This window comes from Gorilla gorilla, chromosome 12, assembly GCF_029281585.2.
Source record: "Gorilla gorilla gorilla isolate KB3781 chromosome 12, NHGRI_mGorGor1-v2.1_pri, whole genome shotgun sequence".
NCBI classification, from domain to species: Eukaryota; Metazoa; Chordata; class Mammalia; order Primates; family Hominidae; genus Gorilla; species Gorilla gorilla.
In genome coordinates, this window is record NC_073236.2 from 54,581,971 (window position 1) to 54,608,168 (window position 26,198).

Consider the following 26,198-nt stretch of genomic DNA (forward strand, 5'->3'; position numbering starts at 1 on the left):
CACCTCCTGGACCATACTTCAGGGCAGATGGGAAAACCCAACCAGACAGGTCTAAAAAGCACCTCTCCTGAGCCTATGCTGGTATCTCAGCATCCTATTTCAGACTAATGCAGGTTATCTGAGATCAGAGTTCCAAGAAAAGAGCTTATGACAGTGACCTGGGGTCTGAGGGATGCAAAGAGCTGATGCCCTTGCCCCATGGTGGTAGACAGATTTAGGGAACAAAGCATTTGGAAATCTCAGTCACTGCAAATGACCCTGCAGTCCCTCCTCCTCTCCTCCTGGTTCCTATTACTCGGCAATTCCTAGAAAGCCATGAGACTTTTGACGCTCCTCTAAAATGAAATTGTTACTTTGCATTCTGACTTTCTCCCAGGAGCTCAGACTTGGGACTCTGTTTACCTCTTATGTTGCCCCTGCCCCCAACACAGCCCCCAGAGCATGACACATGGGTAGATACATATAACTGATCCCCTGCAAGGCTCTCTTTCCAAGAAATTACCTGACTTATCTTATGGGATGCCTCCCATCCAGAAATATGACAAGCCCAGCACCTGTCTCTCACCTTTCTCTTGAAAATTCATTCTTACATTCTGGGGCTCCAGGGACACACCAAGGGGTTCACACAATTGCATCCAGAGGCCTCCAGCTGCAAACATAGAAGGAAAGCCCCTGGATCTGACCCACACCAGAGGCCTCTCTGCAGACAAACGGGGGAAGTATGGACCTGATTTTGCCTGTGATGTCTCCTGGAGTCCAGGACAACCATGGTGACCCAGGTCATCTCAAAGCAAAGAACAGAGTCCAGAAAAATCTGCCTGTATGGACAGAGTGCCATAGGGTCTGAAATACTCGCTGATACGGACCGGGCTTGAGTGAATAACTCACTTCAGGGTTGTTAAAGCCATCTTGGCATGAGTCTCAAGGTTGGGTTTTTTTTTGGCGGGGGGAGGGGGGGGTGGCGTGGTTTGAGACAAGGTCTTGCTCTGTCACCCAGGCTGGGGTGCAGCAGTGCAATCACAGCTCACTGCAGCCTTGACCTCCAGGGCTCAGGCAATCCTCTCACCTCAGCTCCCCAAGTAGCTGAGGGCATGCCACCATGCCTGGCTAATTTTTTTATTTTTTTTGTAGAGGTGAGGTCTCGCTATATTGCTTAGCTGGTCTTGAACTCCTGGGCTCAAGCGATCCTCTTGCCTCCGCCTCTCAAAGTGCTGGGATTACAATCATGAGCCACGGTACCCAGCCTGGTGGGTTTTTATTTTTGGTAGACAGAGTCTCCCTATGTTACCTAGGCTGATCTTGAATGCCTGGGCTCAAGCAGTGCTCCCACCTTGGCCTCCCAAAGTGTTGGGATTACAGGCATGAGCCACACCGCACCTGGCCCCTTATAAGGTATAGCCAAGTTTTTATTTATGTCATTGCTAAAAAGGTACCTGTTTTGCCCTTGCCCTTGAGATCCTAATGCCTTGGCTAGTGGAGAGCGTCACAGGTATAACGCATTGGCTGCCTCTTCCTAGTTGAGCTCTGCGAGGGTTCTGGGCTGCAGGTAGGGATTAGCTCCATGGTACAGATGAGGAAATGTGCCCACGGTCACACCACAAGGGAGCCAGCCCTGAGCCTAGGGGGTGAGGCTCCCAGCACGGGGCCTTCCTCTTTTCCACACTGTCCCTTAGGAACCACATTCCCAGCATCCCCAGAGGGTGGTGATAAACCAACCCTGCTCACTCCACTGCATCCTAGATTGCAGGATAAAGAAATGGCTTTGGGGAGACAGGGTAGGGACAGACAAAGTCCATAATGAAGCCAAACTCACATCCAACTGCTTTGGATTAATATGAGCGTGTTATTTCTACTTAGTGTGGACCCAGGCCTAAACTAAGGGAAAATGAAAACAACTCTGACAGCCATTTCCTTGCTTTCTTTCTCCACCCAAGAGGTACCAGTGGTTAACAGTATGGTGGCAACAAGTGGGTCAGAGGTCAGCCCCTCAGTAAGCGCTGGTTTCCATGGAGATGAGGCCTATTCATCCAGCACACAGAGCCTCTTCACAGCCACTTACACACAATTGAGCTATTACTGGGAGCCCAGGAGAGCCCTGTCTGGAGCACAGTGCGCTAGACAGGGCAGGGTTTAATGGAGCTGATTAAATGGTAGTTGGGGAATTATCCAGAGCAGGATTTGAGAACACCCTTCAGAAACAAGTTAAATCCCCAAACCTCGGCCCATCCCCAGCACCCCTCTCCTGCAGAGCCTCTGCAATCCAAGCCACCCTTTCACCTTCAATGATGCCAACATCTGCACACTCAAGCTGACCTCACCTTTCTTCCTATGTGTCCATGAGAGGACAAAGCCCTATTCTGAGTTTCCTGGACCTCACCACCTTCGGCATCTTCATCTTTTGCTTAGCATCACAGTGATTTTGTGATTTAGAAAGGTATCAACCCACAGACAAAAAATTAAAAGTTAAGTAGGTGATCCACTTCGGGCAGAACATAAATTCCAGCAGATGGGGAATGTGGTCCATCCAAGACTTCTCAAGAGGTGAGAAATTCTTCGGCATATGTTTGGGAATTCGTGAAATCAATCTTTTGAAAGAATGGGGGCATTCCTTCAAAAGATGCAGTACCATCTGTAACTTACCAGGCGGAGTTTCTACCAAAATTTCCACAACCTTTAAAATCAGAGTGCAACGGCCAGGTGTGGTGCCTCACACCTGTAATCCCAGCACTTTGGGAGGCCGAGGTGGGTGGACCACAAGGTCAAGAGATCGAGACCATCCTGGCCAACATGGTGAAAACCCATCTCTACTAAAAATACAAAAATTAGCTGAGCGTGTTGGCAGGTGCCTGTATTCCCAGCTACTCGAGAGGCTGAGGCAGGAGAATCGCTTGAACCTGGGAGGCAGAGGTTGCAGTGAGCCGAGATCACGCCACTGCACTCCAGCCTGGCGAAAGAGCGAGGCTCCATCTCAAAAAAAAATAAAAAAGAAAAGAAATGAAAAAATCAGAGTGGAACAAGAGAGATGAAAAATGAAATGCCTTATTAGAAGATTATATTCTCACACAAAAACTTTACGTGACTATTTATAACAGTTATATACATAATCTTCCCAAACTAGAAACAATCCAAATGTTCTTCAGCAGATGAATGAATAAACAAACAGGGGTTCATCCATACAACAGAAAACCGCTCGGTAATGAAAAAGAACTACTAATACCTGCAGCAATGTGGATGAATTTCAAGTGCATATTATTGAGCAGAGGAAGCCAGAATCAAAAGGCTACACACCATACGAATCCACTTATATCCTGGAAAAGGCAAAACCAGAGGGATGGAGAGTGGATCAGCAGTTGCCAGGGTTTGGGGCTCACTACAAAGGGGATGCCGAGGGGAAATCTGGGGGTGGGTGGAATTGTTCTATATCATGATTGTGGTGGTACAATTTGTTAAAACCCCAAAAGTTAATTTTATAGCATGTTAAAAATAATTCTCTGGCTAAGTGCAGTGGCTCACGCTGGTAATCCCAGTACTTTGTGAGGCCGAGGCGGGCGGATCACGAGGTCAGGAGATCGAGACCATCCTGGCCAACATGGTGAAACCCTATCTCTACTAAAAATACAAAAATTAGCCAGGTGTGGTGGTGTGTGCCTGTAATCCCAGCTACTCAGGAGACTGAGGCAGGAGAATCGCTTGAACCAGAGAATCGGAGGTTGCAGTGAGCCGAGATCACGCCATTGCATTCCAGCCTAGCAACAGAGCGAGACTCCATCTAAAAAAAAAAAAAAAAAAAATCTCTGAATTTAACCTTTTTAGAGAACACAAAAAGAAAGTGTGCTGACTCTTCAGGTCAGGAAAAAATGATGAAGAATCTCCAGGATGGGTGTGGGGGCTCATACCTGTAATCCCAGCACTTTGGGAGGCTGAAGAGGGTGGATCTCTTGAACCCAGGAGTTCAAAACCTGCCTGGGCAACACAGGGAGACCTCTTCTCTACAAAACAACCCAAAAAGTTAGCCAGGCATGGTGGCACACACCTGTAGTCCCAGCTACTCAGAAGGCTGAGGTGGGGGGATCTCTTGAGCCCAGGAGGTCGAGGCTGCAGTGAGCTGTGATTTCGCTGCACTCTAGCCTGGGTGACAGAGGGAGACCCTGTCTCAAAAAAAATAAAATAAATAAATAAAATCACAAACAAAAAACAAAAAAGAATCCCCTTTGTTCTCTGAAGTTACACCTGCCAAGCTGTAACAGTAGCCCACTGGTTTTAATTCCTGTTGCTGTTATTGCTAACCAGGGTAAGGTAAAGATGAATATATTCCAGAACTGAAGCACTGCGTGGATAAGTATAAACACTCTAGTGACAACCGGGATTGGATGGGGAACATCAACATTTATATTTTTTGAGATCTTGCTCTTCCTGAATATGTCACTGGAAGAAAAATAACAGTGGAGGAGATACCCCTTAATCAGTAGGAGAAAATAGTGGGAAGGAGAATGCAAAAATAGGGTTTAATGCCCATATGCTGAACAGTGGTGAACAAACTTAAGATCATCATGCAAAGGGGTCAACAAGACCTCACAGAGGTCTTGGCGGAATGAGACAGACGGATGGCTGCTTGTGTCCGTGGAATGTCAGCTTCCCCAGGACACTCATATCACTGCTGTGGCCCCCAGAACAGCTTTGGGCCATGGAGCTGCACCATCAGTATTTGTTGGATAATGAATAAATCTGAGGGTAGAAGTTCAGAGGAGGAAATATAATTAAAAAGAAATGGAGAAGAAATAATGGAGGATGTATACAGATCGCTTGACCAGGCTGAGCATCACGAAGCATTCCTGAGAGAGACTTAAAATAACAATCACAAAAACAAACACACACAGAGCAGAAAACAAAAGACAGAAAGCAGACAAAGGCGAGAATGGATTGCACGAGAGCCTCAAGTCTCCAGCCTCTGCTGGCAGCTACTCAGCCCTGACCCGATCACCTTGTGGGCTGCTGATCTGGGAGGCTCACCAGTCAGATGCAGAGGAAACATGATGAAGATCTGGACTCTCAACGGTGTGACAATGAGAAATGATACCCATCTTACAGCATACCAGGCACCATCCGAAGTCCTTCGCTAACATTAACTCAATCCTCTTGAGCACTATCTGAAGTAGGGGCTGTTGAGGGTCTCATTTTACAGATGAAGAAACGGAGGCACAGGGAAGCTCTCTGACTCACCCAGGGTGGGATCTGAACCTACCCTGACCAAAGGGTCTGCACCCTGAATCCCTACACTACGCTAGAAAAAAGAGATAAACCCACCAACACAAGGTTAACAGAAATGACGTCCTATACCCATGCCAGGGGTGGGAAATAGTGTGTGGAAGGGGACATGGTGGGAGGGACAGTTACACATGTGGACAATAACTTTTGGGGGAGTCGATTTTACAACATGGGTGCCGGAAAAAGGAAGCTGCTTCAGTGGCCAGCATACTCCCTGGTGCCCAGGGACTGGTGTCCTGATCTTGGATACACCAGTGGTGGCCCAGAGTGGAGTTGGGTGGGTGGTGCAGAGAGCTGAGGACATTCAAAATGATGTTGTATGAGACCATCAGTGTGAGGAAGGTGACCTGAAAAGTGAAAGGCTGTCACGTGGTCGAGGAGGAATTCAGTTTGCTCTAGGCTGCCCCCATCACTGCAGGTGTTCAGGCAGAGGCCAGGCAACAAATAGTTGGACCAGATAACTGTGATCTCAGCCAACAATTGATCATTCTCAGATGTGAAGTGGTTCTTAGGTCTTCTAGAGCTACTCAGGAGTGGAAAAGCCCAGTTTCAACTCAAAGTAGGAATACAAACCAGGATGCTAGGAGGAAGCGCCAGACAGAGGAGAGATGCTTGGGCAGCTGAGTCAGGCGGGCAACCCTACAGCCTGGGGCTCTCTAACAGACCCACCTCAACAGGCCTGGCTTCCTGGGGGCGCACATTAGACCTGGCTGTTCCTGCTGGCCAGCTTAGTAACCTCGTTCATCTGCAAGATACTTGCAGATGTTTCAAAGGATTTTCAAGTACCCTATAATGTTTCTGGGAACATTTATATGTTCTTCCTCTCTAAATAGAGCATTATTCCTGAGGGGACCAAGATTTCAAGACGCAGGGATCTGTCCAAACTTAGACTAAGTTTTGGAAAGTTTCAGGCATTTGTTCCTTTATGGAAAACTAACAGCAAATTAAAAGGCGATATCCACCCATCCCCTCAGGCTTTTCCTCTGGCAACGGGTATGCAGCCTTGAAGCTATTACAATTTTTGTTTTTTAAAAAAGCATGTTAGTAGTACTGGTTCTTCGCAATAACAAGGCTGCCCCACAGAAAGCAGAGTGTCACGCAGGGATGCAGGAGAAATGGGCACTCTATGGTTGCCCCGGGTATAAGCTGATTCTGCCCCGTGCAAGGAAATCTGGTGATATGATGTAGCTTTAAGATGTTTCTAAGGTTGGGCGTGGTGGCTCACGCCTATAATCCCAGCACTTTGAGAGGCTGAGACGAGTGGATAACCTGAGGTCAGGAGTTCGAGACCACCCTGGCCAACATGGTGAAACCCCGTCTCTACTAAAAAATCAAGAAATTAGCTGGGCGTGGTGATGGGTGCCTGTAATCACAGCTACTTGGGAGGCTGAGGCATGAAAATCACTTGAACCCAGGAGGTGGAGGTTGCAGTGAGCCGAGATCACAGCATTGCATTCCAGCCTCGGCAACAAGAGTGAAACTCTGTCTCAAAAAAAGATGTTTCTAGCCTTTTACTCAATGAGCCCAAGTCTAGGATTGTACTCCAGGGTACTAATCCTAAATTCAGAAAAAGCTTAATCCATAAGAATCATGCACTGCACTATTGTTTATGAGAGTAAAGCACCAGAAAAACCCGAGTTTCTAAAAACAGGGAAACAGGGGAGTCAACTGAAGAAAGTGCTTAGGGTAAAGTATGAAGTGAAAAAAGCTGGACACCAAGTTGCACCTCAGTATGAAGACAACGATATTTGAAAAAGATAAAGAAGCAGAAAACTTACATGCCAGAAGAAAGGTCTGGCAGAAAGCGGACCAACATTTAATTTATTTATTTGAGACAGGGTCTCACTTTGCCACCCAGGCTGGAGTGTTACTGGCACTATCTCAGCTCATTGCAGCCTTGACCTCCCAGGTTCAAGCGATCCTCCTGCCGCCGCAGCCCATGTAGCTGGGACTCTAGGCCTGCGCCACCATGCCCGGCTATTTTTTTGTATTTTTAGGAGAGACAGGTTTTCCCATGTTGGCCAGGCTGGTCTCAAACTCCTGAGCTCAAGTGATCCACCTACTTCAGTCTTCCAAAGTGCTGGGATCACAGGTGTGAGCCACTGCACCCAACCTGGACCAACATTTTAAAACTGATATATATTGGTGGCTGGATGATTAGGTAAAATTTAAAAAAATCTTCCCCCAATCTCCAAATTTTCTTTAATCAACACACTTTCACCTTCCCTTCTCTCTCTCTAGTAGCTCAAGACAGACAAGGTGATGACCCTCTGAATGTGCTCTCCCCTTCTCTGTATGTAACTCAGTCTGGTGTGCCTCTTCCTAGTGTCCTGTCAGAATAGAGCTGCACTTGTACACATGTTCCTATCATTCCAGTTCTTTCTCTCTCCATCTCTTTAGCAGAATTGGGGTTATAGGACACCTTTTCAATAGCTCCTGTTTCCTTCAAAATAAGGTTCCAATCTCCTTCCTTCCTTCCTTTTCTTTTTTTGAGACGGAGTCTCGCTCTGTCTCCCAGCTGGAGTACACTGGCGCCATCTCAGCTCACTGCAAGCTCCGCCTCCCGGTTTCAAGTGATTTTCCTGCCTCAGCCTCCCGGAGTAGCTGGGACTACAGGTGTGTGCCAACACGCCCAGCTAATTTTTTGTATTTTCAGTAGAGACAGGGTTTCACCATGTTGGCCAGGATGGTCTCAATCTCTTGACCTTGTGATCCGCACGCCTCAGCCTCCCAAAGTGTTGGGATTACAGGCGTGAGCCACCGCGCCTGGCCCAAGGTTCTAATTTCTTTTCCTTTCTTTTTCTTGTTTCTTTTTGAGACGGAGTCTCTCTCTGTCGCCCAGGCTGGAGTGCAGCGCCGCGATCTCGGCTCACTGCAAGCTCTGCCTCCTGGGTTCATGCCAATCTCCTGGCTCAGCCTCCCGAGTAGCTGGGACTGCAGGCGCCCACCACCCTCCCCGGCTAATTTTTTGTATTTTTTTTTTTAGGAGAGACGGGGTTTCACCGTGTTAGCCGGTATGGTCTCAATCTCCTGACCTCATGATCTGCCCGCCTCGGCCTCCCAAAGTGCTGGGATTACAGGCGTGAGCCACCGAGCCCAGCCTAAGGTTCAGATTTCTAAGAATGATAAAGAAGGACTTTGAGGGCTGGTCTCTGTTACCTCCCTAGCCCATCTCTCAACATCTCCTTCCTTGCTTCCTGTGACTAAATTCCAACCATTCTGAACTCCTTGGGAACCCCAAGTCAGGTGGCATACTTTGAAGGGAGCCCCAACCCACCTCTTCACTCCCTTTCAAGGTCTAGGCTGCCCTTCCTCAGCACAACGTCCCCACTGGTGACTGGACATTCATCCCTCTCTCTCACTTGAAATGCAGTCTCTCTAAGGCTGGAACCCTATCATTTAATTTTATTAAACAGAATTTTGTCTCACTCTGTTACCCAGGCAGGAGTACAGTGGTGCTATCACGGCTCACTGCAGCCTTGACCTCCTAGTCTCAAGGGATCCTCCTGCCTCAACTCCCCAAGTAGCTGAGACTACAGGCGTGCACCACCACACATGGCTGATTTTTAAAATTATTTGTAGAGACTGGGTCTCGCTATGTTGCCCAGGCTGATCTTGAACCCGTGGGCTCAAGTGATCCTCCTGCCTTGGCCTCTCAAAGTGTTGGGATTATAGGCATGAGCCACCACACCCAGTCTCCTATCTTTTTAATACCTTAGTCCCTAAGACACTGCCCAGACTGCTAGGACCTACTCAAGGATTAAATGTTAAATGGAAAAGCAAACACCCAAACAACATGAAAATGTTTGTGATTAATTTTTTTTTTTTTTTTGGAGACAGGGTCTTGCTCTGTCACTCAGGCTGGAGTGCAGTAAGGAGATCATAGTTCCCTGTAACCTTAAACTCCTGGGTTCAAGCAATCCTCCCCCCTCAGCCTCCCGAGTAGCTGGGACTACAGGTGCATGGCACCACGCCTGGCTAATTTTTATTTTTGTAGAGACAGGGTCTCACTCTGTTGCCCACCCTGGTCTTCAACTCCTAGCCTCAAGAGATCCTCCCACCTTGGGCCGCAAAGTGTTGGGATTACAGGTGTGAGCCACTGTGCCCAGCCCAGAATCCAGAGCTTATAAGGAGGATGGGAAATGAGCCATATACACTCAAATAAGTGGCAGGCATCACTGGTTTCTATTAGAATGGTAGAAACAAGACTGAAGAGTCAAGTTTTTAACTAAAGCTAAGCTTATATAATTTAAAAGACTGTCCTTTGCTCTAGGGTGAGCTTGTCCCCCCACCCACCCTTTTTGTTATTATTAAAATATTCTTTTTCACATGAAATTAGGATCGTTGTTTCTCTTAATATTCTTACTTGGTTAAAAAAAAAAAAAAAAGGGGGTATTACTCTGACAGTCCCTTTTCCCCACCAAGTTTTCTGAAATTCGAATGGTCCAAAAAACCCAGGCGTTGTTCAAGTGGCAACTACTCTAATAGTTCATGGGAAGAACAGGTCGCCAAGGCCTGAGGGAGAGGGAGACTCCTTTAGTTGAGTTCAGCGGGGGTTTGATAGCGTAAGCAGAGCAGAGCAATGCAGTGAGCGGAGCTAAGTGCAAAGGGGTGAGGGCAGGAGAAGTCCAAAGATAAAGGGATTTGGTAGAGTTGTTACAAGGTAGATGCCGGAAAAACAGCAAAACAGCATAGGAGTGAACATTTGTTAAGCACCAACTCACTCCGGGGACCAAGTGCTTGTATTCTCTCAGCCACTCTATGTATGCTTTTGCACATCTGATCTTAAAGCCTCTCTGAGTGAGTCCCATCCCCATCCTGCAGGGTCACAGGGTAAAACGGCGGCAGCGGTGCTATTTGAACCCAAGCCCTGACTGTTTTCACTGTCTTAGAAGCAAGACCTTGTGTTCAATTTATGATCAATGAGGATGCCTTGAAGGTCTGCAAGTACGAGAATGACATGGAGAAAGTGGTGCACTGGGAGGTTAAAAAAAAAAAAAAAGGCGGGGGGAGATAAACAGAAAGGGAAGAGCTGGAGCCAGGGGCACTACTGCAGTGATCCAGGCTGGAAAACCACAAACTGTCTTCTGAGAGATGGCTCTGGGATCAGAGGACAGTTTTAGAGAATACATAGGACCTAGGAGTGAGTGGTTATTATGGGACAGGAGGGAGAGAAGAGCTGAAGTCAGCAAGTTTGGGTGATTAGGAGAATGGGAACTAAGAGAATAGAGAAGTTGGGAGAGGAAGCTACTTTATGGTGGTAGATTTCCACCAAAACTTGGAAGTTGCACTGACATAGAGAAGCACAGTGTGGCACAGCAGCAAAGAAGCCAGGTTCCAGGCTAGCCCAGGTTCAAATCCTGGCTTTGCCAGTGACTTAAGGGACTTGCCACTGACTTAGGCAAGTAATTTATCTGTGTGTCAGCTTCCTTAATGGTAAAATAGGGACAGGTACAAAATGGAGCTGGTACCATTCCTTCTGAAACTATTCCAATCAATAGAAAAAGAAGAAATCCTCCCTAACTCATTTTATGCGGCAGCATCATCCTGATACCAAAGCCTGGCAGAAACACAGCAAAAAAAGAGAATTTTAGGCTAATATCCCTGATGAACATCGATGCGAAAATCCTCAATAAAATACTAGCAAACCGAATCCAGCAGCACATCAGAAAGCTTATCTACCACGATCAAGTTGGCTTCATCCCTGGATGCAAGGCTGGTTCAACATATGCAAATCAGTAAATGTAATCCTTCACATAAACAGAACCAACGACAAAAACCACGTGATTATCTCAATAGATGCAGAAAAGGCCTTCAACAAAATTCAACAGCGTTTCATGCTAAAAACTCTCAATAAACTAGGTATTGATGGAATGTATCTCAAAATAATAAGAGCTATTTATGACAAACCCACAGCCAATATCATACCGAATGAGCAAAAACTAGAAGCATTCCCTTTGAAAACCGGCACAAGACAGGGATGCCCTCTCTCACCACTCCTATCAACATAGTATTGGAAGTTCTGGCCAGGGCAATCAGTCAAGAGAAAGAAATAAAGGGTATTCAATTAGGAAAAGAGGAAGTCAAATTGTCCCTGTTTGCAGATGACATGATTGTATATTTAGAAAACCCCATCGTCTCAGCCCAAAATCTCCTTAAGCTAATAAGCAACTTCAGCAAAGTCTCAGGATACAAAATCAATGTGCAAAAATCACAAGCATTCCCATACACCAATAACAGACAAACAGAGAGCCAAATCATGAGTGAACTCTCATTCACAATTACTACAAAGAGAATAAAATACCTAGGAATCCAATTTACAAAGGATGTGAAGGGCCTCTTCAAGGAGAACTACAAACCACTGCTCAACGAAATAAAAGAGGACACAAACAAATGGAAGAACCTTCCATGCTCATGGATAGGAAGAATCAATATCGTGAAAATGGCCATACTGCCCAAGGTAATTTATAGATTCAATGCCATCCCCATCAAGCTACCACTGACTTTCTTCACAGAATTGGAAAAAACTGCTTTAAATTTCATATGGAACCAAAAAAGAGCCCACATAGGCAAGAAAATCCTAAGCAAAAAGAACAAAGCTGGAGGCATCATGCTACCTGACTTCAAATATACTACAAGGCTACAGTAACCAAAACAGCATGGTACTGGTACCAAAACAGACATATAGACCAATGGAACAGAATAGAGGCCTCAGAAATAACACTGCACATCTACAACCATCTGATCTTTGACAAACCTGACAAAAATAAGCAATGGGGAAAGGATTCCCTATTTAATAAATGGTGCAGGGAAAACTGGCTAGCCATATGTAGAAAGCTAAAACTGGATCCCTTCCTAACACCTTACACAAAAATTAACTCAAGATGGATTAAAGACTTAAATGTAAGCCCTAAAACCATAAAAACCCTAGAAGAAAACCTAGGCAATACCATTCAGGACATAAGCATGGGCAAAGACTTCATGACTAAAACACCAAAAGCAATGGCAACAAAAGCCAAAATAGACAAATGGGATCTAATTAAAGAGCTTCTGCACAGCAAAAGATACTATCATCAGAGTGAACAGGCAACCTACAGAATAGGAGAAAATTTTTGCAATCTATCCATCTGACAAAGGACTAATATCCAGAATCTACAAAGAACTTAAACAAATTTACAAGAAAAAAACAAACGACCCCATCAAAAAGTGGGCAAAGGATATGAACAGACACTTCTCAAATGAAGACATTAATGCAGCCAACAGACATATGAAAAAATACTCATCATCACTGGTCATCAGAGAAATGCAAATCAAAAACACAATGAGATTTCTCACGCCAGTTAGAATGGCGATCATTAAAGTCAGGAAACAACAGGTGCTGGAGAGGATGTGGAGAAATAGGAACACTTTTACATTGTTGGTGGGAGTGTAAATTAGTTCAACCATTGTGGAAGACAGTGTGGCAATTCCTCAAGGATCTAGAACTAGAAATACCATTTGACCCAGCAATCCCATTACTGGGTATATACTCAAAGGATTATAAATCATGCTACTATAAAGACATATGCACACGTATGTTTACTGCGGCACTATTCACAATAGCAAAGACTTGGAACCGACCCAAATGTCCACCAATAATTGACTGGATAAAGAAAATGTGGCACATATACACCATGGAATACTATGCAGCTATAAAAAAGGATGAGTTCATGTCCTTTGCCAGGGACATGGATGAAGCTGGAAACCATCATTCTCAGCAAACTATCACAAGGACAGGAAACCAAACACTGCATGTCCTCACTCATAGGTGGGAGTTGAACAATGAGAACACATGGACACAGGGAGAGGAACATCACGCCCCAGGGCCTGTTGGGGAGTGGGGGCTGGGGGAGGGATAGTGTTAGGAGAAATACCTAATGTAAATGACGAGTTGATGGGTGCAGCAAACCAACATGGCACATGTATACCTATGTAACAAACCTGCACGTTGTGCACATGTACCCTAGAACTTAAAGTATAATAAAAAAAGAAAAAAAAAGGTAAAATAGGGACAAAGAACAGCACATACCTCATGGGAGGGTTGCTGTAGGGACTAAAGGTGTCTTATTTGTAAAGTCCTAGAAAGTGTATGCCTTGCGGGGTTAAATCACTCATTCTCTCCATTTTTGCTGTGGGTGGTTGCTTTTGGGTACTTTTTGCTGGGTTTTGCACCTTTCTTCATCCTCCTTCTCATTCTCAGCACACCAGTATCTATCCAGCTCCACCTGGGGAAGCAGACACCCCATACATCCACCTCCAGCAGCTCACCTAATCAGGCCTTATTCCCTACCCTTGCCGACCCCTCCCTCTAACCCCCCTTGGCTGTGGGGTCCTGCTCAGACACTCAACCATCCACCAAACACTCTAACTTCTACCTGGGATTCTGCCAGGTGAATAAAAATGAAATATTTAAAACCTTTTATTTTGTGGCCAGGTGTGGTGGCTCATGCCTGTAATCCCAGCACTTTGGGAGGCTAAGGCAAGAGGATCACTTGAGGCCAGGAGTTCGAAACCTTGTCTCTACAAAAAATTTAGAAAAATTAGCAGGGCGTGATGGCACACACCTATAGTCCCAGCTACTCAGGAGGCTGAGGTGGGAGGATTGCTTGGGCCCAGGAGTTTGAAGCTACAGTGAGCTATGATTGCACCAGTGCACTCTAGCCTAGGCGACTGAGTGAGATTCCACCTCAAAAACAAACCATTTTGGAAAATTTCCAATGTACACAAAAGTAGAGAGAACAATATAATGAATCTGGTTAAGCCACCACCAGGTTCTGCAATTACTAGCTCATGGCCCGTCTCCATTCATCCATCCCCCACCCACTCCTTGCTTATCCACCCCTAAGCCCAAGACTATTTTGAAACAGAGCCCAGATAGCCTATCACTTCATTGGTAAATATTTCTGTGTGTTATCTCTAGAAAGCAGGAAATTTTTTAAAATCCTAAAAAATGTTTTTAAGGGTGAACAATAATTTTCTAATATTATGTCTTACAAATAATTTTTCCCTACAGTTTACTTCAATCAGGATCCAATGCATGGTCCATACATTTGCTATTGGTCAATTTATATCTTTTATTCTTTTTTAAAGCCTTTAATCTTTTCTTTTTTTTGAGATGGGGTCCCACTCTGTCACCCAGGCTGGAGTGCAGCAGTGCAATCTAGGCTCACTGCAGCCTCTGCCTCCCTGGCTCAAGCAATCCTCACAACTCAGCCTCTCAAGTAGCTGGGACGACAGGTACATACCCCTGTGCCGGGCTAATTTTTTGTATTTTTGGTGGAGACAGGGGTTTCACCATGTTGCCCAGGCTGGCCTTGAACTCCTGAGCTCAAGCAATCCACACTGTGGCCTCCCAAAGTGCTGGGATTACAGGCGTGAACCACCACGCCTGTAGTGTTTTTTTTGTTTTGTTTTGTTTTGTTTTGTTTTTGAGATGGAGTCTCACTCTTGTTGCCCAGGCTGGAGTGCAATGGCCAATCTCGGCTCACTGCAACCTCCACCTTCTGGTTTCAAGTGATTCTCCTGCCTCAGCCTCCCAAGTAGCTAGGATTACAGGCGTGCGCCACCACGCCCGCTTAATTTTGTATTTTTAGTAGAGACGAGGTTTCACCATGTTGGTCAGGCTGGTCTCGAACTCCTGACCTCAGGTGATCCACCCTCCTCGGCCTCCAGAAGTGCTGGGATTATAGGCATGAGCCACCGCATCTGGCCACCTTTAGTCTTTTATAGCCTTTTAATCTTTAGGAGTCTTTCTCTTTCCCTATTTCCACCCTGCCCACGCCTCCTGTATTATTCGTGGAGGAAACCAAGTTATTGTTCCTGTAGTTTTTTTTTTTTTAAGTCTGGATTTTGCTAATCATATCCTCATGGTGTCAATCTAACATGTTCTTCTGAATTGTATTTCTGGTAAATTAATAATTAGATCTAGAGGCTTGATCAAATTCAGGTTCAATGTTATCTTACTTTATTTTATTTAGGGGAGAGGGAATGCCATGGTTTGAATATGTCCCCCAAAGTTCATGTTTTGCAAACTTAATCCATAATGCAACAGTGTTGAGAAGTGGAAACTTTAAGAGGTGATTAGGTTATGAGGGTTTGCCCTCATAAATGTATTAATGCCCTTATTGTGGGAGTGGGTTCCTGATTAAAGTATGAGTTTGCCCCCCATCCCCCATTCTGCCGTCTTGTGCACACACAGGCGTACTCTCTTGCCTTCCTGCTATAGGACGATGCAGTAAGAAGGCCTGCACCAGATGCTGAGCAGATGTCGGCACTATGCCCTTGGACTTCCCAGCCTCCTTAACTGTGAGCCAAGTAAATATCTTTCCTTTATAAATTACCCAGTTTGTGGTGTGCTGTTACAGCAACACAAAATGAACTAAGACAGGGAACAAGACTATTTCTTCTTCATTTATTAGCTGAAATACTTCTGTAAAGAAAAACTTTCCTCAACTAGTGGCCCAGTGGCAAACAGCACACAGCACAGGCAGGATAAATGCATGATTCTTTCTATTAACATATTGAAAATAATGACTTAGCTCCCTGTTGTCCTCCAAAGGAGACCAGTGTTGTGTTTATTTTGTTGTGTTTTTTGGTGTCAGCGTGAACTTAAGGATTTTAATAAATATAATATATTCTTGATGATCTAATTATTTCATCTTTTCCGTCTTACTCAGTTTGGCTGCTGAGTCCTTCTGACCTAGCAGCCCTAGTACCTGAGTCCATAACAGTAGACTTGGGTCTCTAATGGTCTTCAATAGCTTTCATGCTTTCTTGTATAACAATATATTCTAGGCTAACTTCATACATCGAATCAGCTCCTTCTCCCAGGAGCCTGGTTTTATTTTAACTGGGAAATGGGATATGGTGAATATAATCTGAGCACTGGAGCTGGTCAGTGCTGTTGAGATAATCATTGTTTCTAATCTTTTCCAGTGGATAGAGCTACAAAATATATATTCTCTCTCTTTTAAGCACCAAAATAACTTTCAAAATAAGCTTTAATTTTAAAATGAAAACTAAATTATTTATTCCCACTTTTCTGAAGTTTTAAAAATGTTATTTATAGTTATGGAACAAACTATCATCGAGTTATAAAACTATACGCTGGGTGCAGTGGCTCATGCCTGTAATCCCAGCACTTTGGGAGGCTGAGGTGAGCAGAGAACGAGGTCAAGAGATCGAGACCATCCTGGCCAACATGGTGAAACCCTGTCTCTATCAAAAATACAAAAATTAGCTGGGCATGGAGGCGCGTGCCTGTAGTCCAAGCTGCTTGGAAGGCTGAGGCAGGAGAATCGCTTGAACCTGGGAGGAGGAGGTTGCAGTGAGCTGACATTGCGCCACTGTACTCCAGCCTGGGTGACAGTGAGACTCCATCTCAAAAAAAAAATACACACATATATATATATTTTTTTAAGTAGAGAAAGTAAGTAGAGACACTAATGGACCCCAGATTGAATAGCTTATCATTTTCCCATATTAATCTCAGAGCTCCCCACCTCTTTTTTTTCTTAAAGAAATAAAGTGTTATTGATATAGCTCAAGTATCCGATCTGTCATTCATTTATCTGCCCTCCCAGAAGTAATGTTGTCCTAAAGGTACTGCTTGTCATACCTCTGCATGTTTTTCATTGAATATATTTCACTACATATGTATTATCCACAATTTATAGGTTCAATGAGTGTCTTCAATTTTTTATTTTGAAAAGTTCCATTTTACAGGAAAGTTATAGGAAAAGTACAATAAACACCCATCTGTCCTTCATCCAGATCAATCATCGTTAACATGTTCACACATTGGCTTTGCTTACCTCCCTCCCCTATGTATGTATTCACACAAACACATTTTTATTTTGCAGAACCATTTGAAAGTCAGTTGTCAACATTGTAACACTTTACCCTCAAATACCTCAGCCCAGATCTCCTAAACACCAGGGCATTCTCCTGTATAACCAAATGCAATTATCATTCTCTTGGGAGTTACAAACATTCTTATAAATGGCACTACATTTTAGGTATTTTTTAGCCCCTTATTTTTTCTTTCTTTCTTTTCAAAGAGATGAGGTCTCACTATGCTGCCCATGCTGGTCTTAAACTCCTGGGTTCAAGTGATCCCACTGCCTCGGTCTCCCAAAGTGCTGGGATTATAGGTGTGAGCAACTGTGCCCAGCCTAGCCACTTACTTTTTCTAATGAGTGTTACACTTTTGGAATTTATTCATGTTAATACGTGTAGATCTGAGTTAATTCACTATATTCTACTAGATGACTATATTTATTTAATACATAGATGGACACATATGTTGTTTCTAGTTTATGCTACTGTAAACAATGCAGCAAGGAGCGTTCTTGTTCATGTCCCTTGTGCTCATGTGTAGTAGATTTGCTGGGTCATAAGATATGCGCATCTTTGATTTTACTAGATATTGCCAAACCATTCCTCAACATAATACGCAAATGTGTCATTTATTAACAAACATCCTCGCCAACACCAGTATGCTTAGACTTTAACTTTTGCCATCTCATTGTTTTAGTCTGCATTTCTCTGATCCTGCTTCTTTCTTTCAATGGAAAGCATACAACAGCCTTTTCTGGGAAAAAAAAAAATTTCTTTTTTGAGATGGGGTTTCACTCTGTTGCCCAAGCTGGAGTTCAGGGGCACAAGCGTGGCTTACTGCAGCCTCTAACTTCTGGGCTCAAGCCATCCTCTCACCTCAGCCTCCTGAGTAGCTGGGATTACAGGTGTGTGCCTATTTTATTTTATTTTTTGTAGAGACAGGGTCTGGCTATGTTGACCTGGCTGGTCTTGAACTCCTGGCCTTAAGTGATCCTCCTGCTTCAGCAGCATCCCAAAGTGTTGGGATTACAGGTGTGACCCAGTGCTCCTGGCTCTGAACATCTTATGTCACCATTATGCCCGTCCATCACAGGGTATCCTTTTATATTATTACTTCTCATATTTTCCCCTGCCTAGATGGTCAGCTGCCACTTAATCTGCAGGTGACTGCACTATATAATCAAGCAGTGTTCTTTTATCAAGTCAGGAAAGCCTGGGTAAATATCCAAGGACCTCTCCTAGAGGAAAGAATGCAAAAGCTTTAGGAAAGAACACTATCACCAGTTTTTTCTCCCCCCCATTGGAATAAAAATATATTTTAACTAAATATTTCCTAGTTCATGATTTTAATATAGATGTTTGGAACCACTAGAAGTCAGATAACGCTGGGCGTGGTAGCTCACGCCTGTAATCCCAGAACTTTGGGAGGCCAAGGCGGGCAAATCCCTTGAACCTAGGAGTTCAAGACCAACCTGGGCAACATGGTGAAACCCCATCTCTTCAAAAAATACAAAAATTAGCCGGGCATGGTGGCATGTGCTTATAGTCCCAGTTATTCAGGAGGCTGAGGCAGAAGGATTGCTTGAGCCCAGGAGGTGGAATTGCAGTGAGCCAAGATCGTGCCACTGCACTCCAGGCCTGGGTGACAGAGCAAGATCTTGTCTCAAAAATAAATAAATAAATAAATAAATAAAATAAGTAAAGTTAGAAAAGTGTGGGATGCATTTTAGAACATTTTAAATCAAAAACAGCTAGAGTTAATTATAGTGCTTTGAAAAGGGAGCATTTATTGTCTGGAAAAAAAATTCTTAAGGGATATAAGACATATATAGGAAAATTTCACCCTATAAATACATAGTGAACACCTCTCGGGCATTCTTCTAGGCACAGGAGAAGAGGACATGATTTTTGATTCCAAGGAATTCCATGGTCTAGTGAAGGAGACAAAAAAGAAAAAAATTATTTTGATAAAAACTGATTAGACCTAATTTAATGCTAGTACAAGTTGAGCATCCCTAACCCCAAAATCCAAAATCCAAAATCCAAAATGCTCAAAAATCTGAAACTTCTTGAGTGCCAACATGACACTCAAATGAGATGCTGACTGGGGCATGTCAGATTTTCCAATTACAGATGCTCAGCTGGTCAGTATAATGCAAATATTCCCAAATCCAATAAGAGTTCCAAAACTGTGAAACACTTCTGGCCCCAAACATTTTGGATAAGGGATACTTGGCCTATACAGGGTATTGGGGGAGGGAGTACAGAAGGGAATCATGGGAAACACTTCTGGCCCCAAACATTTTGGATAAGGGATACTTGGCCTATACAGGGTATTGGGGGAGGGAGTACAGAAGGGAATCATGGGCAAGGAACATGCTACTCAGTGGCGGGTAGGATGTCAGTAAACTCTCAAAAAGAAAAGTGCCTCAACAGCACCTTGGGGTCATTGGTGAGGATACTGGTTGGCAGTGGAATGTCCGAGTCTGTATGGCTGAAGAGCATGGTGCCCATGGGAAGAAGCTGGGACACAGGCTGTGACACCCTATACTGCGACATGAGTAGTGAGTGACATCAAACATGAGCAGAATGTGTCTTCCCTCATTTGAACTCATTCACTTTAAACAAAGACCTTGGAAATTAAAGAGTGTAGAACACCTTAATTTCCTTTTTCTGTGAAGAAATTGTTCTGTTTCTCAGAGTGCTTCAGCTGCAAGTCAGTATAACTTGCCAGGTTTGCTTCAATCTTATCTACCTCGTGTTTGTAATTATCAAAGTTAGGAAGTTCACAGGCTTAGGTGGCCACTTACAAACATTTGTTGTGGAGTGAAAATGGCCACAATGTGTAGACTTGTTTCAAGTTGACGCTGTCAGTTTGCCAATGTGGTGAGGGCAGGAGGTGTCTTAAACAATGCCTCATATTCAACACACATGTGGGATTCCCCTTCTGAATTGAAGATGGCTTGCCTCTGAAGACTTCTGGTAAATCACCACATTCTAGGGACAATGAATGGGGTCATTAAGAAGGCAACTCTTCCTTGCTGGGACACAGTGGGAGGCAGGCTTGCATCCAGGTAGTACTAGAACCCACACCTGGACGGTCTCCTGCAAGGCTCAGATCAAACATCTCTCCAAAGCCTCTGCCTCCTTCTCCAAGCTTGAGAAGCCCCTTTCTCAGGTATTTCAGGTGACATTTTATTCCACGTTGTTGGCGCTCATCGCAGGTATTGTAAAGACTCATGTTCCTGTTTGTTCTCTTACATTGTGAGCTCTGGAGGGCTGGGACCCTATCATGCTCTCCTTGGTAGCCACAGAAGTTGTTCGGTAATTGCTAACTGGAGAGGGGGATGCACACACACCAGGCATTCTTCCAGGGCCGGGAGGAAGGGGCCTAACGTTGGTCTGATTAATTTCCCAACATACGCATTCTAGAAGCAAAAGGAAGCATGGAAATGTTTGTGGGCTGGTATGTTTGCTTCTATCTTATTTTACTTTCTGAGGCAAAATAAAAAGGGTAAGATGAACTCAGTTAACTTAATATCACCAATTGCTCACTGGAAGTTGTTTGGAATCCATCGTTTCCGAAAACTCCAAGCACAGCAGGGCGTGAGGTTCCCAGATGGCAAGTGGGCTGTCGGGTCTTCATGGGCAGCGGAAACGGGCAAATTGCATTTTGCACAGTCACATACCTTCTCAGCAGAGCCCAACTATTATTTCCTCACCAGTCAAGTAATGCAGGGTGGGGGATGGGGGGAAAAAGCTGCCCGGAGCCACGGGGAAGGAAAGGCTGGGCAGGCAGGGCCCAAACTTGCTCATACTTTGTTAGCGCCTTTTCTTTCCTTTTGAATAAAATCTGCATTCCCTTTCTCGGAGAAGGGCAGCCGGGCTCCCCACCTAACACAGCCCTGAATGCAGTGGACTTGGTGCCCCAAAGCCAAGCTCCTCAAGGAAGCTGAACCCAGGCCAGCATCAGCACAAGAGGAGAAAGGGAGATTGTCCCCCGCCCAGCGCCAACATTTCATTCTCTTCAGAGGCCTCAAAACCCTAATTTGACCACAAAAACCTGGCCTCTGGTGTTTCTGTTATGAGTATCGGATTCCTTCGGCTGAACTTGGCTGTTCACTGCCTGAACAAATTACATTAACAATACAGAGAAATGTATACAGGGCCTTAAAAACACTGCTGAGCAGGGACCAAAACAAAGACAGCCGTGTCCTAGCAACAAACCTCACCACCCCCCTCACCCTCCCCCCGCCACCCCCACCCCAGCAGCCTTGGGCTCTGCCAGGGATTGTAAGCCATTGAGCTCCTCTCTTCTCTGCAAACAATTAGGGACAGAGAAGTCACAATTACAGATGGGATTTACAGCCAAAGGAGCAATCTATAAATCACAGTGCTCCAACCCCCGGCCATTCCCAGCCAGATAATCAGAGCCAGATGTTCGGCACAGCTGCTTCAACGTGGGTACACTGTTGGCCAACTCGACCATGTTCCCGCTCTGAGAACCAGCAAAGGCTCCAGCCAAGCCAACCTGCCAAGCCAGGGGGGGCCTCTGCACCCTGGAGCCCACTCAACTGTAAGAAAAGTTGCGTTGTGTGGGAACTGTTTGTTGAAGCCATTGTAGAGGTACATCACTGGCGAGGGTATGTGGCTCCCTGGAATTCCCTCGAATGCTGCACAATTTCGTGATAGTGGTGACAATGACAATCAGCATCTTTAGCATTTATTGATCACCTGCTACGGACTCACCACTGGGTGGAGCACGTTACAGGTACTCCTTTGCTAAAGAACACTCAAGAGTTCACCCAATTCACAAAGAAACGGAACCTGAGAGAGGGCAACTGTTTTTCAGAAGGTCCCGGTGTTAAAGTGGCAGAACAGCAATTCGAAGCTGGATCTGCTTGACCTGGATGCCCCAGGAATCTCATCTGATTGTAGAGGGATGGACAGACTCTGGTTTCGGGCACAGGGCTGGAGTTTCCAAATTACTCTCTTGATGGTCAAACTAGGAAGAGACTTGCCATTATTTTACTCTCCATAGCTGGCTGGTGTTTTAAATGTCTGGACTGAACCAAATCAGGTTTTTAGCACCTAGGACCGGGGGACAGCAAACTCCAAATATGGTAAAAGCTAGGTTATTCAAATGTTGCCAAGGTGTTTCTGTTCACAGTCCACCTTTATGCATATTTTTCTTGTTACTTATTCACTGAGATATAGCATATATACAGTAAAATGTACACATCTTTTTTAAAACTCGGGGAGCCCCTGCTACCAGAATAGGTTCAGAGCGATTCCCCACATCTTAAATGTACAGCTCAATTAATACATCTGTATAAACTTGTGTCCCCACCACCAGATCAAGATACAGAACATTCCAGAACCATTCTAGAGGTTCTTGCATATCCTGTCCCAGCCAACATTCCTCTGCCCCCAAGGTAACTCCTACTCTAACCTTTATCACCACAGACAGTTTTGTTTTTGAGCCTTATTGTGTCTTGTTTTGAATACATGTCTTTTGTACAGTTTTGGTTATTCTCAGGGTCAAATCAAGGCTCCCAATTCAAAACTACCAACAATGAAAACTCGAGATAACACAACTAGTCCTATCGGCTGGCACTGGCTTTGGGAGACAATTCCACAACATCCCTAACTCCTCCTCATAGGACCCTGCTCCTGGTGACTAAGACTGCCCCTGCCCTCAACGGGCAGAAAGGCCCCAGGCCATTTGTCTTCAAGCATCACCCGGTAATCGAATCTGGTAGTAACAAGCTGTGTTTATCCCTCTTGCCACCCGTCATCCTTGACACCCTGACAGCCACCATCTTTCACTCCTCAGGAAGTGCAGCAGGGCATGGAGGATGTGGCTGTGGCTCTTCACAGGAGGGGGAGGATGACACAGGCTGGAATGCCTGGGCTCCCTGACACGGTTCAGGCTGCTGAGCATGGCACTCCCTGATCATCCCTCACACCTCTCACCGCCCCGGAGGTGGCTAAGTCAGGGGTGTTCCGGGGTGAGAATGGCAGCAGGAGCATCCCACTGGGGCGGGAGGAAGCCCCCCATCCATGCACAGTGGGACACCCTCTGGATCCAGCCTTTAATTCAGAAATCTGGACAGAAAGCTATGCAAGATATGGGGGCAGTGGGTTGGAGCTGTGAGACGTTTCAGTCGAGATGACACAAAAAGGCTAGCACATCAGACAGAGATTCTGAGAAGAGAAAACACACTCCTGGGTGCTGGGAGGAGGGGCATGGGCAGAATTTTCTTTTCTTGGCCTTCCCTCCAGAGTTTTGACCTCACCCGAAAGTGCAGTACTGCCCACCTTAGCTCCTTGGCACTGCCACAGTTTTACTTCCCAGGGTGGTTATTTTTAGCTGCCCCAAGCACCTGTTTGTTTCCATGACTGTTGAAAATTCTAAATGTGTTGGCATATTATGACATGGGACACTTCCAAGGGATCTAGTGCCATCAGCCGGAAATCGCAAATCCTTAGGAATTTTCACTCTCATTCAAGTATTTATGGCTGATACATAAATAGTGACCTTACCTTCCAAATAAAACACCAGGGCATGGGATTCCTCAAAGGCTATTTTTGGGTATTACTTCTAAGTGTGAGACAATCAGAGAGGTGTCATTGGGAGGTGGAAACCATAGAATTATAGGATATTCCTGATTTGTAGGGAATATGTCTCATTACCTATAATAAGGACCACTAGAAAATTCATAACTTAAAATCAGCGTAGACACAGGCTACTCTAGAGTTCTGCATTTCGAAGTTTAATACAGTTCCTTGTCATGGCTGCTCCCACCCAAAAAGGAGCTGGGGTCCATTCATGCACCCGGCCCCCAAACCCTCCCCCGCCCCCAGCCACAGGGAAACTGGAGGCTTCTCCTGCCCGTCTTTGTGCTCCCCTTCAAGGCATCTTCTGGGCCTCCCTTGGGTCACCAGTCCAGTCTTGCACAACCCCTTCTCACCCCACCCCACACTTCACCCACTTCCAGGACTCCACCAGACAGATTTTCTGGATTCTCTTCTGCTGAGGGACAAGGCTTTGTCACGTTCGAGTCCCAGGGGACATCTTAGGGCCATTCCACTTCCCAATCCCGTAATGACACAGAAGGGTCCTCTGACCCTCCCCATGTCTCTGTTTGGACCCCACAGTGACCTTGCCCACAGCCTGCTCAGCGGGTTCGTCTCACTGTCTTGAAGAAGGCTGTGCATGCCCAACCTGGGGGTGATGACATCCTTCCTCAGGGGTCCAAGATACTGACGTGCACCAAGACCCAAACCCATTTGCAACTCACATAGAAACAAAAGAAAACTCCTCAACAGTCATAAAAGGACCCTGCTGACAGCCACTTGACACGGTGCACACTTTCCACCTCTGCGCTTTTACTCTTGCTGTCCCCCTGCCTAGCATGGCTCTTCCCTCCCGCAGTTCAGGCCCAATTCAAAAGACAGCTCCTCTAAAAAATCCATCAATCCCCAGGCTGTGATGAGTTTTCCTTTTTCCGACCCACAGAGCAAGCACATGAATGCTTCCCAGGGTTGGGCATAGAGGAGTCAAGATAATAACAGCAGCCACAATAATAATTATCAGGTGCTTCTGGCCTTTTACACAGACTGAAGCTCAGCAAATCCCCACAACAAGATCAGGACGCAGGTACTGCCGCTGCCCAGACGTACAGAAGAGGTCAGGTAACCTGCTTGAGGTCATGCCAGCTGGTAAGTGGTGGGTCCAGGGTTTGAACCCAGCCCCACTCAGCCCAGACACACCACAGAGCTCTGCAGGAGGGGTGGCCACAGCCCATCTGGGGGCTGCTGACTGTTACTGTGTAGGAATTTGAGCCCATTCTTGCCATACCTCCTGATTTTTTGGGACAGGCTAGAAGTCTGGAATTTTTTTTTTTTTTTTTTTTTTTTTTTGAGATGGAGTCTTGCTCTGTCGCCCAGGCTGGAGTGCAGTGGCGTGATCTCAGCTCACTGCAACCTCTGCCTCCCAGGTTCAAGCGATTCTCCTGCCTCAGCATCCCGAGTAGCTGGGATTACAGGCGCGTGCCACCACACCCGACTGATTTTTGTATTTTTACTAGAGATGGGGTTTCATCATGTTGGCCAGGCTGGTCTTGAACTCCTGACCTCAGGTGACCCACCCGCCTCGGCCTCCCAAAGTGCTGGGATTACAGGCATGAGCTACCATTCCTGGCCGAACGTCTGGATTTTTACATGACTTTTTTTAACTTTGTAAAATCACTGTTCCTGCCCCAAATCACAGCTACAAGGGATGTGGGCCCATGGGCATAGGTCATGCCTGCTCTAAAGACCAGACCAGGCACTGCCATGTGGGGTCTCCCCTGCTGTGGCCTGGAATTATGATTTCTATGTCTGTGGTTTCAGAAACTCTTCTTGCCTAAATTATAAGCTAGGTGAGGGCAGGGAGCAGGTCCTATAATGCATCGTTTTGTGAAATCCCACATAGCTGTTTCCCCTCCTGGAAGGAACAGGGATAGACTTACCTTCATGGAGATCCCACTACGAGCCAGCACTGGATGAGACCCTTCCCATGTGTTGTCTCATTTAATCCTCATAATGACCTGTTGAGGTTGGTAATACTGACCCAGCTCTTTCTTTTTAAACCAGTGAAGATCTAAAGATCAGAGAGGTTAAGTCTCTGACCGAAAGTCACAGACATCAGGGGCAGTGCTGTGCACACACCTTTCAGCTCAGAGAACTGATGTACATATTGTTGATAGTCTCCATCTTGGTGGTTCCAGATAATTCCTAAGTTTATTAATAAGGAGGAGTTTATGTTTGGCAGGATCTCACCAGAGACATGCCTATCTCTCAGTAAATAAGAAAGCAATTGGATCCCTGGATACCTAAATTCTCAGAGCTCTCAGGCCACTGTTTGCCTTGAAGACAGAAAACTGCCCTAGAGATGAAAGCTATTCAACAATGCGTACTGAATCTCTACTGTGTGGCCTATTTTATGAGTGCAGAAGTCAAGGTGCCTCTGGGAGACAGACCCATCTTGCTGTGTGACGGGAGGCAGTGCA

General features: G+C 45.5%; 1 protein-coding gene and 1 long non-coding RNA gene across 2 annotated transcripts in view; both read right to left on the reverse strand.

Annotated features, from left to right (window-relative positions):
* The window catches only part of TCF7L1 (transcription factor 7 like 1), a 174,159-nt gene that overhangs the window by 70,348 nt on the left and 77,613 nt on the right, over positions 1–26,198 (reverse strand). The gene's annotated exons all lie outside the window — the stretch shown is intronic.
* On the reverse strand, positions 18,910–23,968 carry LOC109025716 (uncharacterized). The gene is made up of 2 exons (XR_008676964.2): positions 21,892–23,968; positions 18,910–20,139 (listed from the first exon to the last, which is right to left on the reverse strand). It is a non-coding gene; the product is annotated as an uncharacterized lncRNA (long non-coding RNA).